The 15,282-nt window shown below is 35.8% G+C and overlaps 1 protein-coding gene across 1 annotated transcript in view; it reads right to left on the bottom strand.

Moving 5' to 3' along the window:
* TBC1D22A (TBC1 domain family member 22A) overlaps positions 1 to 15,282 on the bottom strand; it is a 105,718-nt gene that overhangs the window by 5,360 nt on the left and 85,076 nt on the right. The window lies entirely within an intron of this gene.

Below are 15,282 nucleotides of genomic sequence, written 5' to 3'. Positions count from 1 at the left end.
TCCGTAGCAGAACATCCAGATTCAGCCATAGTTTCATTCCATACAGCATTAACCTTGTGAACTCTCAAGCTTCCTCCTTCCGTTATATATTCAAGATGGACAGTATTTAATATTTATTTGCTACGTATATGTAGGGATGTGGGTCTATACATATGTTGTTCATAGTATGTTTAGGTGTGCGTCATGTATGTGTTTCACTCTGAAAGCGGGCAACTAAATTTCATTTTTGATGTGTGCCATTGTGCCCACAGTAAAAAAATGACAATAAAGATTATCTTATCTTATCTTATCTTATATTTTCATTCTTGCATACTAAACTCATGCTACCTTTAAAAATGTAACAATCCTTTAGAACAATATTCTGACCTGGATTTGTGCAGTATTACTTTTTATGTCAATCTTCCTCTATACTATCTTTCACGAGGTTTCAAGAATAATTCTAAACCTCAAATGAATCAGTAAGAGCAGTTTTTATAGGTGATTTCTTTGACAATTCTGTTACTAGTTGCAGAGGAAAAATTATAGCCAAAATCTGGATGACCTAGCATCAAAAATAGAAAAATAAGTGATAGTTATATTTGACTCAATTGTCAGCTTTTACAATTGGTCAGTTAGGACTGACAATTCCCAAGAAGGTAAAACCAGGAAGGTAACATTTTGACAGAGCAAATTTCCATTAAACTTTCAGCCAAAACAAGAGACTGCCTTAAAATGCAGAAAATAAAGCTAACAAATTAAGGGAATATTATTCATCATGTTAATATTTCAAAAGGAATACAATACTATAGATTTTCAAAATGGTGCACACTGGGCTGAAGTTAATTAACTTTTCTATTTTTTTAATTCTATGCATGGGACTTGTGAGAATTGTTATCAAGTTGACACTTGAAGCTGGTACCTTCCTTTGGAGCATGTCAGTTTTTCATATAATTAAGTTCTTAATTAGAATTTTTTTTAAAAAATAATAAAAGTCATATTGAGCAGAAAGCCAAGGAAAGTATTTACAGCCCTAATAGTGTCTGCCTATCCTTGATTTTCAGTTCAGTAAAACTGAGGTCAGAAATAATAATGCCCTAGAGGGGAGGAAATTATGTGGGTCAATTATTAGATTTGGTGAGGCAAACAGTAAATAACTGTGGTGCTAGTAAGGCCTATTACATGAGTTAAGCAGCTAGCTGGATTCTCCTACTAAATTAGACTTTGTTTAAAAAAAACCTAACATTTTATAGACTAAATGAAACAGAAGAGGAAGTCTTGTAATTCAAATGCTTCTTAAATGGTGAAGAGAATATTAAGGATGTGTCAATAAAATTGAATACTGACATTTATTGGTACAGCAGCCTTACATAGCTCTCTAAAAGGGGGCATATATTGGCTGAATAAAAATTGATTTGGCATTAAAAGAGAAAGATTTTAATGTTTAGGACAGAAGGAAGGAAAAATGTGACGCCTATTTATGAAAATGAATGAGATTACTTACATAAGTATAAATAAAGTAAATTTAGCATCCTGGCTTTTAACCCAACTGCAAAACCCAGCTCCAGAAAGCAGAATGCCATTTATAACAAGGAATTATATCTAAGTGCTTTACATCAGGTGACAAAACAAGACATATTTGCACTGTTTGTTTTCCATCTTGCTGTTGCAGTGTAACAGTTTAACATTTAGTGAGTCCTACGAGAATAGATGCAATTTAAAAAAAGAAAAAAAATAGTAAATCACTTTTCTTCTGTCAATTGGTCTGAAAAAACAAGCATGTGTCACTTTATTCCATATTATCCATTTTATACCCCAAGGCTTCCCTCTCTTTCTTTGGAGGGTGAATGTTGATTTGCTTTCATAAGCAGTTTTGATTGAATTTGCTGCATCCAGGGTCTGTGGTTTTCATTTTTATTTTCACTAGAGGCTACAAAATGATAAAGCCAATAATTGGCATTGTTATTCAGATTCTACTGCAGAAAGAACTACACAAAGAAAACAATTTTCCTTAGAGCAAGGCTTTTTCCAGTGGCAGCTGTGAATTACCAACAAAAAAGAATCACTGCTAAGACATTTACTTTGGGTAGTTTAGGTCACCTAAACTGCAACAGACAGAAAATCCTTTAGAACGTGGATAATATCTACAATTTAAAATAAAGCAATTATTTGGTGACAGTTATTAAAACAACTAAAAATAATTTGAGTAGGGAAAAAAGTTATTCTGAAATTCACAAATAGATCATAGATCTGACTACAGCAGACATGTCAAACTCGCGACGTCACGCGACGTCGTGAGATGTATCCAGACAGTTTTGCCATTGCTGGCAATGGGATGGGCGTGGCTTCCAGATGATGCGTCCAGTCTGCGGGCCGGCAGTTTGACACCCCTGGACTACAGTATCTGACCCTGAACATGAAGTAGAATGCAAACATGATCTAGAACAGGGGTAGGGAACCTTGGCTCTTTTATGACTTGTGAACTTCAATACCCAGAATTCCTAACCAGCCATGCTGACTCAGGAATTCTGGGAGTTGAAGTCCACAAGTTATAAAAGAGCCAAGGTTCCCTACCCCTGTTCTAGAAGTTAATTAGAATGTACTTAGAATTTAGAGTGAGAAGGGACTTTCTAGTCAACTCTCTGCTCCAGCAGGGGTCCCTATGCCACTCCAATGGTTGTCTAGACCTTATATCATTCCAAACAAATGGTTGTCCAATTTCTCCTTGAAAAACTCCAGTGATGAAGCAGCCACACCTTCTGGAGCAAAGCTGTTCCACTGATTAATTGTTCTTATTGTCAGGAAATTTCTCCTTAATTCTAGGTTGGATCTCTCTTTGATAATCTTTTGTCCCCCTCTCCTGTGTGACAGCCCCTCAAATATGGGAAGACTGCTATCATGTCATCCCCAGTCCTTCTCTTTCTTAGGGTAGGCATATCCAGTTCCTGCAACTGTCCATCATATGATTTAACCTCCAGTCCCCTAATCATCTTTGTTGCTCTTCTCTGCACTCTTTCCAGAGTCTCAAATACTTAATAGTATCATGGTAACCAGAACTGGATGCAGAATTCCAGTGCAGTATAAAGTAGTACTAACACTTCATGTGATCTTAATACAATCTAATACCTAGAACTGCATTGGCTTTTTTGGCAGTTACAGCACACTGCTGGCTCATATTTCAGTGGTTGTTTACTAGGACATCTAGATCCCTCTCACAGTTACTGCTATGCAGATTTCACAGTGTGGATAATGCTTTGTTGAAATGGAGAAGGCTGAGATGCAGTACTTCCACAATCTGGAATGTGCTAGGACCACATATTGGAATTTCAAGCCACATACAATGAACTATACCTTCCTTACTTCAAAGATTCAGCTTTGAGAATGCAACCTTTAAAAGTCAAATTACAACAGCTGAGTCATAATTTATTTGAGGAATTCATGCTTTTGGAGAACTTTTAAACACATAGCAGAATTTATTAAATCCACCTATACTATATTTTGGGTAGTTAATATGTTTTAACCCATCTTAAAAGCATTAAATTAAGAAAAAAAGCGAAAAGATGAGAAACAATACATTAAATGATTCATTCCATTTATTGCATAGATCCAGTGGTGGGACTGAAATATGTGAACAACCGGCTCTCTGTGTGGATGCCACTTCCGGAAGTCCATTCTGGGCCAGGGCAACAAAAAATTAGCTACCGGTTCTGCCAAAGTGGTGCGAACTGGCTGAATCCCACCACTGCACAGATCTTATACATGTGTATATCTGCTAGACACAACAATACAGTGTGTGCAATCTAAGAAACATCCTATATACATGGGCTTCTGAATCATTAGAAAGTATACAAACTAGGCTTAAAATAAAGAAGCACAACACTTTTCAATTTGTGTGTGTGTGTTTTTTTTAAAGGTATGAATGAATTCCTTCAGGATTGTCAGAGCCAACTTAAAAATAACCAACAAGAGCTCCAGACAGCAATACAGTACACAGGGATTGCAAAAGTAACACAAAAGCGATATTTACACACTACAACTGCAGAGGGAACTGGATTGTCAGTTGTACAGGTATCCCCTTGTCATCTGTTGATACACTTTACAAGCTGCCATTTTACATGTAGCCAATTTAGCTGCAATATAGATAGTAATAGACTATCTTACCAAAACATTTTGGTGTTTTTTTTTAAAGTTAGAAGGCATGCTATTCTTGGTCGCTTCGACAGTTTTTTAAGGAGATATATAGAGATCCTTAAAAGTTGTGAACTTGATTGAATTTTCAATATTTCTGCATAAATATGACTTAAAACGAGATCTGTTCTTCACACATCTTAAAACTAGCCAAAGAGAACCAAATTAAACAAGTCAAAATTATTCTTGCTCGTTTATTTATTAAGGAAAATGATCCAAAGCTACATATCTGTATTTAGCAAAAGTATCAAACTTCTAAGACTATCAGTGTTCATAAGATCATTATCAGAGAATGCTCAACATCTATGGTATACATTGCTACATAAATATGCAGCTTTGGATCAACTATGTAGGTTGGATTAAATCATTAAATGCAAAAAGATTGAAAATTCAAAAGGGCTCACAAACCCTTTATTTATATGAACCAAATAAATGTCATGTATAGTGACCTCTGAAGGGATATTCATGTTCCTTGGAAGGGATTAAGAGAAATAATTCTGCCTGCCAAGAGCATATGGGAAGCATTAACTTAAGAAAAAGCTCTGTGATGGTCAGGGATTCAAAAGTTAAGTATTTATCTGGCTGGAAATATCAGCTCATTTTATCATTCAAGGTTTAGGATTTGCTGACTAGCTTGGAGAGCAAAAGCTCTGAGAAGAGGTTTTAAACTGGCAGTTAACCCAAAGAATTCTTTTTTTCAGAGCAAATAAAATTTGTCATTTACTGAAGTGGTGACAAAGAGATGGCAAACATTTTGTATCCATTATTACTATATAAATTATTCAGGTATATCGGATCTGCTTATATTCTGTCCCTAATATATAAATTTCCAAGATCAGACAATTTCTATCTGAACTATTTCCTTGAGGATTCACAACCCTTTACCATTTATGCAGTAGCCAAATTCTGTGTTGCCATAATGAAAATAACACATATTAATTGATTACAGGAATAATCACTTCTGTTTTATCACTTTAGATTCAATACGTATTAGTTATCTTGCTTATAGACAATATATATTTTATTTCATAAACTGTAATATTTTAGATGTACACTTGCACAAGTACGTAACTAATCCACCAATATAATAGTGTAGGTGTTATTGATTATTTATGTTAGTATCTTATTCATCTACAGGTAGTCCTCGATTTATGACCACAATTGAGTCCAAAATTTATATTGCTAAGCAAAACATTTATTAAGTGAGTTTGGGCCCATTTTATGACTTTTCTTGCCACAGTTGTTAAATGAATCACTGCAGTTGTTAAGTTAGTAACATGGTTAAGTGAATCTGGCTTCCCATTGATTTTGCTTATCCGAAGGTCACAAAAGGGGATCGTGTGCCCACCCCAGACACTGCAACCGTCATAAATATGAGTCAGTTGCCAAGGGTCTGAATTTTGATCACATGATCATGGGAATGATTCAACAGTCATAAGTGTGAAAAATGATCATAAGTCACTTTTTAGTGCCACTGTAACTTCAAACAGTCACTAAATGAATAGTTGCAAGTCAAGGACTACCTGTACTTGAATTTTACTTGGTGCTGCATTTAAAAACAAAACAAAACTTTTAGCTCCTCATCAACTGAATAAACAGTATTTTATCATTTCAGGTACTTTATTAAAAGCATCTCAAGAGGAATGTTACCGATTTTGCCCTCAGAAGTTCTACTTTTATTTCATTTTTGTCTTAAAGATCTCCCCCACCAAGACAATCCCAGAGGACATCTCCATTCATTATGTAGTAGATCTCCTGGAGTGGATGATATCATAAACAAGCAAATATTTGAATAAAGTAGGTTGGTTAAAATGAAATCAAGTAAGTAAGCAATGTAAGACACTTTTAACAGCGTGGTTCATCTTGGAATGAAGTGATTCATTGCTTTCTGGAGACAAAATCTGCCAGCACAGAGGGAAAGGCAACATGTATTTGCAAAGACTGCAAGAAAACATGATAGTATGTCTGCATCAGCAGCAGACCATGAATCCAGTTCATTTAGGATAGCTGGAATCCTTCCAAATATAACACCAGTTCATTTATTTCTGCAGGTTCCCTGATGATAGGATTGCAGTACAGGTTGGCAGAGCAAAATTGTTCTCCTGCTGAGTCATGCTGATAATTCATGTTGTTATTCTTCTACATTTATATTGCTATCACATTACTGGATGATGGGAGTTCTGTTGTGATCAAAGCAAGTGAAGAAAAGTGGGAGATAAACTACATGTCAGAACAAATAGTGCTTGCTTCCTTATATCCTAGTTTAAGATTTCAATTAGGTATGGTTCTATCAAGAAAAAATATTATAGGTTTAACATATTTCTCTCAAGGATTTTATTATGGTTTCATAGCCTTTCTATCTCTACACATGAAGCCATAAGCTATTATTCCTGCTAACATTATATCAGACTTTATAGAATTACAGTAGTGGCCAAAAGTGTGGAAACCTTTTGGGAAAAGTGTATTTTTGAGGTTTGATGGCTAATAACACCACTTTTGGGGGGAAGTAGTACCATAAAATTATATATCAATGGAAAGATAATTTAATCAAGAATGTAATGCAACAAAGTTTGTTCAATTATCTGTACTGTATTCTATGAAAAGTTATAGCCAAATAATCAGAAAAAGGAAGCACAGCTTGCTTAGGTTGATATCAGATAGCCTTCCTTCATCTGATTGTAGCCAATGAGCATGAGTGTTTAGAGAGCCAATCAGGTGTCATCTTGTTTTGGCAATGAGCCAATCAGATCACAGTAGGATTCAGTTATTGATGTCATGTATTGAAGCTGAGAGGAGGACATTTGTCAGTGTGTTATGTGATCGCTATCAAGTTGGTTGGGGTTTTTTTGTGTTCTTTCATTTAGTGAGCTTGTAAAACGTAATAAAATTAAAGTAATGGTGCGAAGAGTTGACTGGTTGCCCAGAAAGCGATGTAAAATAGTATTATTAAGTGAACGAGGCTACAGTTATAAAGAAATTAGAAGAAAAATGGGTGGAAACTTAACCAAAGGTGGTATTTCTACTGTACACTTTTCCCAAAAGGTTTCCACAATTTTGGCTACTACTGTATATAAAAGTAAAGATGTTTTGTTTCATGTTTTACATTCTATCTTAATTATTTTAAATGGCTCTTCATAACTTTTTGTGTAGCTGTATTAAAGTGGCTTCAAAATAATTTCCATGAACCTGATATTCTTCATTCATTTATCAGGAATACAGCAAAGAGAATTGGATGTAGAGATTGACAACAGGCATTCTACAATTTAATGTCAATAATTTCAGATTATTGTAGCTATTTTCCAATTAGACCCTAATTTATGCTAGCTTGTAACTTGCCCTCAAATATTAGTACAAATGACTTTCTCCCTTAACAAACAGAGAAGTATGATCCTATTTTATTTTCCTAATTTAATTTGAAAAATATTTTATTACTGGCTTAGCTTATCACAAATTTACATATAGTTTATTTGATTGCTTAATTTTTTTTTTAAATTATCTTGGGATTAAATTAATTTTTATATTCTGGCTCTATAAAGATATTTAAAAAGTGTCCTTTCTTCCCTTTTGGAAAGAAAATCAATAAGGGACAATGATCAAAACTGCAATTGAATAGGAATACAACTATGTCCACCAATCCTGAAACATTCACTGAGATTCTACAGTAGTTCTATAATGATTCCATTGAATCACAAAACAATTCAGAGATAAACAAATCTTCAACTGATATATATCAATTATACATCTCTATTTTTTTCAGTAAAGAGAAACAAAAGTCTTTTTAATGATGAAGGCATACAGCAGCCATTAAACGTTTTGCATATCAGTGCTTGATTATGGATGTGATGAAAGTATGGATTATAACACAAGAGAATAAGTGTAACTCGTGATTGAAATGTTTGGGTTCTTGGTATTTTCTTCTTGTTAAGCATTTCATGACCAAACTGTCAACGTATCTAGTTTTGTCATGTAAAGTTTATAAGAAGTAAACCAAAGTTAGCAAACACCCACAAAATGTGGATTCTAGCATGAGAAAATCACAACTATTTAAAAATAGCTGGCAAGAAGAAAAGTTCTGAAAGGATGACCCATTTATTTCACTGGGAATGATGTAACAGTCTAACTAAAAACATATAGACATATATAAAACAGCAAGAAAAAAGAGAGTCAGAAAGAAAAGCCTGTATTATCTACCCTTTAAAAAGTGTAACAAAAATTAAAAAAAGTTGTATCGGTCAAAAATTAATCTATGCCTGATCCACAGGCTTGTCAACTGAAGAAATATATTATAAGGAAACAACAGCCATAAAACAGACTACACAGTTGAGACTTTAATTATTCTTAGTTTACAACAAGGGAATCTTGCTCAGAAGTTAAAGATAGGTGTACATTTTATTGACCTTTCCTTTTTATTTATTTATATACAGGAGAACCTCAAGCAACAAAGACAATTAGGGGACTGGAGGCTAAAACATATAAGGAACGGTTGCTGGAATTGGGTATGTCTAGTTTAACGAAGAGAAGGACGAGGGGGGACATGATAGCAGAGTTCCAATATCTCAGGGGCTGCCACAAAGAAGAGGGAGTCAAGCTCTTCTCCAAAGCGCCTGAAGGCAGGACAAGAAGCAACGGATGGAAACTAATCAAGGAGAGAAGCAACTTAGAACTAAGGAGAAACTTCCTGACAGTTAGAACAATTAACCAGTGGAACAACCTGCCTCCAGAAGCGGTGAATGCTTCAACACTGGAAGTTTTTAAGAAGAAACTGAACAGCCATTTGTCTGAAATGGTATAGGGTTACCTGCCTGAGCAGGGGGTTGGACTTGACCTCCAAGGTCCCTTTCAACTTTATTATTATTATTATTATTATTATTATTATTATTATTATTATTATTATTATTATTGTTGTTGTTGTTGTTGTTGTTGTTATTAAGGATTAGTAGGGACTAGAAAAACATTCTGAACCATTCTGAAAAAGGAAAACAAAAACCAACTTTGAAAGAAAAATGTTTTAAAAATCTCACATTTAGAAAATACAATAAAACAGTTTGATTAGTTTTAGAATAGTACTACTTCTTGCTAGAACTTAACTTGCTAGAAAATACTAAGACTTAGAACATATACAAATGTACTGAACTGTCAAGGGACAAAAAAGCTAAAAGGAGGCAGGAGCCATCCTTGATAATAAAATAAATATGTATTTAATCAGTATGTGAAAGATTCTGCTTTAACAATTATTATTCCATTATTTGGATATTTGGAAACAAAACAAATTGGAATAACTGAATTAAACTTTGTGCCCATTAATTCATAATAATGAATGTTATCTGAATTTATTTTATCAGAATTATTATTAAAATCAGCAATCTTGCCTAGTTTAGGTGATTATTGCATTCTTGCATCATTTTCCTGTAATATTTATGCTGAAATGCTCATAGAACTAGAAAATCCATCTAACGTAGCTGTAGGTATCAATTTTCACTTCTACAATAGAAATTCTCTTTTGCTCTTCAAATCTGCTCTCAAATCTGCTCTACTCTCTGAACCAAGTTTTAAGAACAGGCAAGGGAATGTAAAAGGAGGATGGATCTGTTCCTCCAATGGTTTTTATTGAATTGGCTGATGGAGGTTTTACCCCAACAGTTTTAAAAGATTACCAGTTAAAGTAGCAACTCTTTTGATATAAAAATATTTCACAAAAGTCATAAGAGTCATCGTCCATTGATCAGACTGAATTTAGAGTTAAAAACACCTTATGCAATAGCTAAGTAAATGTAGACAAATTAGGAAAAAGGCATTCTAACTAAATGAGTAAAATTGAGTTGGATTTTGATGTCTGGAACAAAAGTAAAATGGAACTGAGAGAGCAAAATAGGAAAAGAAGACACCACATCAGTTCAGAACAAATGTCAAAGTAAAGATCTCAAAAAAGGGTGTCATATTTATTTTTTTATAATTAAGAAGAATATACTATTGAATACAGTTGTATTTGTCATGATTCTATATTACATGATATTATGACAAATAAGTTACACTGTTATTAAAGAAGGAGAGATATAACTTCTTTTCAAGAGAGTTGGAAGAAGCATTACCAAACTCAGTATACTGTATTTTTTCATGACATTATTATCATTATCATCATGCCTTAGTAGTGGAATTTCATAAGGGATCTAGAAAATTTCCTTTTTGATTTCCTCTACCTTGTCATCAGTTATTTTCTGTCACAGCAAATCGTTTAAGGAAGGGAAAAAATGAAATATCTGCACAATACTTTTCAGTTGATAGTACTTGCAGCCTTATGCCTTGAAGCATCTGAGACTCCAGTGCTTTGCAGCTGTTATGCTGTGAAACATTCAACCTTCCAATATTATTACAATATTCAAATGAATGCAAAAAAGGCGTCCTATTTATTTATATTCAGTAATGTACAAGTGTCATCACAATCATATGAGTGTAGATACTCACAAAAGAAAACCTTCTTTCCATTTTTAAGAACACAGAAAAAGGGTATTTTCAGGCAATTCCAATTCTTAACTTCCTAATTATGACTTATAAACTTCAAGACTACATGCAAGAGCTATGGGTTCAGTCCCAACTGATCAACTTCATTGAGTACTGTGGACTTATTACTATTCCTAGATGATCCTCTCTTGCAAGGTTCCTGAAGGCTGCAATTAATGCGGAAGCTATGTACATAGCCGTCAGGATTTGTGAAGAATAGTATTATGTCTAAAAAAATCACATATATTTTAACTTTAAAAAAAACTTTTATGAACAAAATTGCTAATCATCATCCAAGCCTTCAACAAATCATAATCTTTTTGCCAGTAAAGGGTCTTGCAAAGAAAAAAAAACCCCAGAGTTTGCAACGCACAATAAAACAAGGTAGGCCTGTAGATAATGTAACAAATGTGATACCTACAAACAAACTATTTTTTAACAAAAGCAGTTTAAAAAAAATTAACATTCCTGAGCCTTCCAAATTATTAGAGTTGTAACAATTTCATTTGCTAACAGTCATATGCTGATGGATGGAAAGATAATAAAACAATTTGGCATTTCATCCTATAGCACAATTGATCACCAAGGAATTCTGTGTGGCTTTCAACAAAAATATTCTAGATACAGATGCAAAGCTTGCTTTCCTCTCTCTTTTCTGAGAGAATTATATCACCTTTCACTTGAGAAAAATATAAATGACCCAAATGCCTCGATCTGTTGTGAATGCGTACAAATGACAAATGGGAATCAGAAAAATTCAGCAGCAGCTATATATACCAAAACAGATTCTAAGATCAAAACACACTACAAGTATTCTTTTTTTAGCAACCACAATTTAGACAAGCAACTCGGTTGTTAAGCGAAGCATTCACGAAGTAAAATGGCAACTGTACTTATGATCTCACTTCAGCTTTCCTTTGGTTTATAAACCTGCAAAATGTGGTCATAATTGTGGGCAATGGTCACAAACTTACTTTTTTGTCACTGCTATAATTGCAAATCGTTGCTAAATGAGGCAGCCGCTAAACGAAAGCACTGGTATATTCTTTGTGGATCTTCTTGTAACCTCACATCTTACTCCTAGATATCTATTTGGCTTCATTTTACCTTATGAACTCTTTAGCCTACCTTAGTTCATTCAAATACCACAAACAAAACTTTGAGTGAATACAATCATGTAAGGGACGTTAACTCATTATTAAACACGTCTCAATTAAAAAACAGCTCTAATAGCAGCAAATCCTTTTGGCTAGCATGAATTTAATTACACATATTCTCATTTCAAACATCCAGAAAGCATTCCTGAGGCAAATTCCAAGAGCTGATCAATGACACTGCAAAGTTAATAGCACTGACCTAATCATATTAAAATATTGGACTTTCAAAGAGCATTCTATGGGATCTGCATTTTATTGTACTGCTGAATACTGCAGAAAGGTAGGATTACATACCAAGTGTACACTTTATGGGATTAAAATGTGAGGATCACAAACACAGTCAAACAGAGTGGGGTTGAAAATAAAATCTTTGCATAAAGCAGTGTTAGCAGAATGATCTGAACGCCCTGAGGTGAATATTAGGCTATATAACTTTTCTCCTTTTCAATCCCTTTAAGGTTTTTTTCAATCCACCTTTTGACCCTAAAACTGCTATAATTGCAGCTCTTTAGAGGCAAAGTGAAGTAATACGTTGGCGATATGCTTCTTGGGTTGCTATGTTACAGTGATTATCCAATTAGCTACCTGCCTGAAGTGAATAATAATGGCAGCATTTAAACAAATCGATAAAATACATCCAATCAGTCCTTGGCAGGCCTTTTGGTGTATTTTAGAAATGCACCAGCTAAGAATATAACCAATCAAAATTATGCTTCTGCAGTTTCATAATGAACTTTTACACTGCAAATGCTGACACATAAAACAATCTTTTAAATGAGCCCATTTAATTGGTCTAGAAAGAGAATTCTAGTTTCTGAAAGGGTAGATGGCATAAAGTTAATATAATAAAATGTTAGTGCTGGCTTTGCATCTTCCCTGAAGGCAACTTTAAGCCACAAAAGGCAACAGTTCACTTACAGCAGTCACATATATTCCACAAAGTTGCCAGATAGTTTTTTTAGAACATTTTTCTATCAAGAACTTTAGAACTAATTGTGCTTAACAGCTACATGGGTCAACCATGACATCCTGCACCCTGACAGACCATTGAAGCTACTGCTAATGATGGAAAAAATACATTATAAACTAAACAGCTTCATCACACATCCTTCACCAATTTGAATTGCTATCTGGATTCCAAACTCTTCATATTCGTGTCACGATGTTTAGCTTGCTCTTCTCTTATTCTTCGAGCATCAACTTCTGATATTAAGGATAGATGAAGAATTTAAAATGCAGTGTTGGAATTAAAGTTTGGCACTGTGAAAACACAGGCGAGAGAGTAAACCTAGGTGGCCATAGTGATGGCTCCACGGTGACAACTAGAAGTTTCTGTTGAGTTGAGTGAGAGGTTGAGCATTTGAATGAAAGCCAGCAAGGAACAATGAAGGCACACACACCCCAGACCTCATTGCCCTGCATTGATCCCACCTCTTTCCCTTTCATAGGGTTTCCTCTCCACCAGTGTCCCATGAGAATGGGAAAGCAAAGCCATCACAACTTTGCTCTCACAACTCACGAGAATGTTTGGAAAATAACTGGCTCAGATCATCAGCACAGTTTCAAATTAGGAATGGAAGAGGAGGGTGACCAATCTTTAAGGCCAAACCCCAAGCATAAACCTCAACGCAATAAATCAGACAATGAGGAAGGGAGTGTTGAGAAGGAAGATATAAATCAGGAGATGTAGGAAGCAAACAGGGAAGTTCTAGTACACGAGGGCAGGTATGATAATGTATCACTACCAAAATTTGGTGGGATGGAACCCTTGATTGGAACTTATTGCTAGAAGATATAAATCATTCAAAACAAACCGACCCAACAAAAGAGGAGGAGGGGTTGCATTGTAAGTAAGGAATCACTATATGTCTACAGAAATACACAATGCCAGGGATGAAAGCCCTCTTGAATGCATTTGGGTGAATATTAGACAAAAAAGAAATGACATTGCTATAGGTATATACAACATCCCCCCCCTCCAACCAGGCAGAGGAAATAGATGAACTATTTGCTATTCAGTTAAATAAGGGGTGCAGGATACACACCACTGTAGTAATGGGGGCCTTTAACTATCCTGACATCAACTTTGGGACAAAATCTGCACCAGGCTCCTGTTGTGCCTAGCTGACAACTTTGTCAAACCAAAAGGCAGAGGAGGGAAATAAGGGATCAGCTATACTGGACTTAATTCTTGCTAACAGGGATCAAATGATACAAGCGGTGGAAGTTGCGGGAACTTTATGAGAGAGTGACCATGTCACACTATGACATGGTCATAGTATTCAACATAATGCAGGCAGAGGCCATTGAACAAAGTCAAACTAATGTTCTAGACCAAGGCTTTTCAACCTTTTCACCCATTGTACCACTTTTAGGATATGGCAATATCCGAGTACCACCAGTCGCCTAGCAAGGTGTCAAAAACTTGATGACCCAAAAAAAGGGAAAAAGTGATGAAGTAGTCCTCGACTTACAACAGTTTGCTTAGTGACTGTTCGAAGTTACAATGGCACTGAAAAAAGTGCCCCCCAAGCCACAGCCAAGCAAGACACCTGCCTGCCCACCCGGTGGCGCTCTTCCTCCTGTCCGAGGTTTTCATTGTTGTGAGCATTTCTGTTGAGGATTGGCAGCGGGGATGGGGTGGGGGATGTTTGGTTTTTATTCCCCCCCATCTGCTGGGTGGTTGCAGCAGGTTTTGGTCACTTCACATGACCCTGGGAGACTGTGACTGTCATAAATATGAATCAGTTGCCAAGCATCTGAATGTAAATCACAAGACCCTGGAGATGCTGTAACATTCCAGCTGATCGGCGCTTCTCGGCTCAGCAGAAGCGCCAGGATCAGCGCCGCTTTCCAGCTGGAGCCTGGCGCTGATCCTGGTGCTTCCGCTGAGCCCTGACAGCCCCGAAGCGTCGATCGGCTGGAAAGCGGCACTGATCCTGGCGCTTCTGCTGAGCCCTGACAGCCCTGCAGTTCCAGCCATCTCTCGCTCAGGCTTGTGCAGTGGTGCCACTGGTTCAACTCATTCCCCTCCCCCGCTACTTTTCTAGGATGGTTGAGTACCACCTGCCAGGTGCCAATGCACCACAGGTGGTACCCGTACCACTGGTTGAAAAGCCCTGTTCTAGACTTTAAGAGAGCTGACTTCGACAAACTAAGACAGAAATTAGGAAGGATTCCATGGATGGCAATCCTAAAGGGAAAAACAACTCAAGATGCTTGGGAAGCTCTGAAAAACAAGATTATTAAAACAATCAAACACAATATCACAGAGAAAGAAAAAAAAAGAGACCCCGGATGAAACTAGCATGGTTGAACAACGAACTCTCTGAAGACCGAGGGACAAAAAGAACAAGTATAAAATAGAAAGTAGCTATTTCAAAATTATATTTCTCCCTATGTACATGGAAAAATGGATACTTTGGGAAAATAAAAACAGACATTCTCTGCCTACAAAGGGCAC

The sequence above is a fragment of the Protobothrops mucrosquamatus genome, unplaced genomic scaffold (genome assembly GCF_001527695.2).
Source record: "Protobothrops mucrosquamatus isolate PMUCROS unplaced genomic scaffold, P.Mucros_1.0 scaffold1888, whole genome shotgun sequence".
Classification (NCBI taxonomy): Eukaryota; Metazoa; Chordata; class Lepidosauria; order Squamata; family Viperidae; genus Protobothrops; species Protobothrops mucrosquamatus.
This window is presented reverse-complemented; position numbering and strand designations above follow the sequence as displayed.